The sequence below is a fragment of the Muscardinus avellanarius genome (assembly GCF_963383645.1).
Source record: "Muscardinus avellanarius genome assembly, chromosome: 3".
NCBI lineage: Eukaryota > Metazoa > Chordata > Mammalia > Rodentia > Gliridae > Muscardinus > Muscardinus avellanarius.
Genome location: NC_137788.1, coordinates 33,501,733 through 33,503,800, shown reverse-complemented (window position 1 = coordinate 33,503,800; position 2,068 = coordinate 33,501,733).

Below are 2,068 nucleotides of genomic sequence, written 5' to 3'. Positions count from 1 at the left end.
AACCCTTGCAGTTTACCAGAGTTCAGGGAGCTCCAGCTCCTCTAGCTCTCCCATGTGCAGAGGAGTTTTCTTCATGCCCAACCCCCGTTTAGATTCAGCTTGCAACTAATCCTCTCCTGTTATCACCTAACATGCCCTACTTGGAAAGATCTACGATCAGAATCCTATCCTTTGCCGCCTCCTATCACCATATGGTGTTGCATTCAAGTTTAATTAGTTAATAACCATGGAGATTGTTTTACAACTTTGTAGTGTGGTCAAGCGGTCTTAGGAAAGGGAGTCGCTACCGATCTACCAGAATCGTGGCCAGGCCCAGAGAAAGCTGAACTAAAGCACCGGGATGGATTCCAAAGGCAACATCTAGCCACAGTTCAAGCAAATAGAAGGCCGTTGTTATCCAGACCCAAGGTGCTCACATAACTGTTTTCTCAGTGTTGCTGGTGGAGATTTAACTAGTGTTTGGAAAAGTATCGCTTAGACTTCTGCGATAATTTCTTAAGGCTGCTTTCCTGTGAGTCTGTGGTATTTAGCAATCACTAGGCAGATCCCACGGCCTTCTATCTTGCTTCTGCAGAGCCATTTGTCTCCTCAGGAAGCAGTGAGTTAGCTGCTCTGTCACAAAAGGAGGGAAGTAGCACCCAACTGGTTGCTTAAGAGAGGAAATGTCCATCTTGTAAGACCGTGAGGGAGGGGTGTTCATGAAGAAACCGTGAGTGTGGAAGTGAAAATGCGGCAGCGAGGTCCTCCCGCTCCATCCCTGACTGACTCGTCCTTTCTCAGTATGACTAGCGGCCTGGATGCCATTCTGTTGCTGAATTCAGAAGAGAACGGAGGGACAAAGATCGAGCTTTCTAACCTCTATCCCCCAAATCATATTTACCAGCACACTCCAAACTTCTGCTATGTTTTGTGAGAAAAGGATTATTTTTGCCCCAAAAGCCTGAATATTGCATACTCCCTTTCTCCTCTTGGAGATCAACCCACATTAGACTAAGGGCTGAGGGTTCCTAATGAACGGTGAAGAAAACAACCATTAGTCTACAATTCCCTACACTTTGTGAGCACAGAAGTCCTAGCCCTCACTCTGAAAACCTAGCAACACTTTGCCACTTCTCGAGTGCCAGGTTGGAGAAATGATCAGCTGTGTTTTCAGTAAAGCACCTCCTTATTCTGCAGTTTGCCCTTTATGATTTTCCCCTTTTACCCTTTTCCTCTCTCAAGCCTCATCTGTAGCTATGAGGATTGAGGCAAAAAGTGAGGGGGGATGGGGAATGTGGGAATTTTTTTTTTTGAGGTTGTCTATAATAAAGAGTAGTTTCTTATCCTTGGTGTCGTTTTTCTTTTTGGTATTTTTGTATCTGTGCAACAAACATGCAAATAAGCAATTTTGGTATTAACTTTATTCTATTTTCTGTATAATTTTAAGTACATAAAGGTCTATTTCCACAGGCCTCAGGAAATGGGTAGAAGTCACAGGACAATCTCTCCTCCCACCAAAAATAGTTGCATATTTTGGTAAGTGTGTCCTAGAGTGAAAACTGAAATGTACACTAGCAACGCTGTGCAAGATTCTTCTGTAAATCAAGACCTAAAACCAGCCCGCAGTGGAGGTTTTAGTCCTCTGTTCAGGTGCCTGGACAGGAGCCCTAAGCTGTTGAGCAGGACAGGCAAACGGAGGCGGTGATGATGGAGGACAGGCACCTCGTGGGCGGAGGAGCCGTGCCCGGTTCCTTGGAATGACGTGTTGTTTTTCCTTTTTTTTTTTTCTTTTAAAGTCATCTCTGTAGGAAGGTGCTGGGCAGGGATCCCAGAGAAAGAGAGGATCCAAGACTCCTTTAACTGGCCTGGACAAAGGGCACTGCTACTGCAGCTGGACTGGACTATTATCTCACGGTGAGGCAGACCCAGATGGAATGCAAAATATAGGAATGCTTACAGGAAATAAGTTTGCTTAGGATGCTAGATGGCCCAGCCTCAGCCTGTGGTCCAGGGCAACCCTTGCCTCGCTCGTCAACAGTGAAACATTAGTTTGGTTAGAAGAACCGTCTAGAATCATACCAGCTTCTGC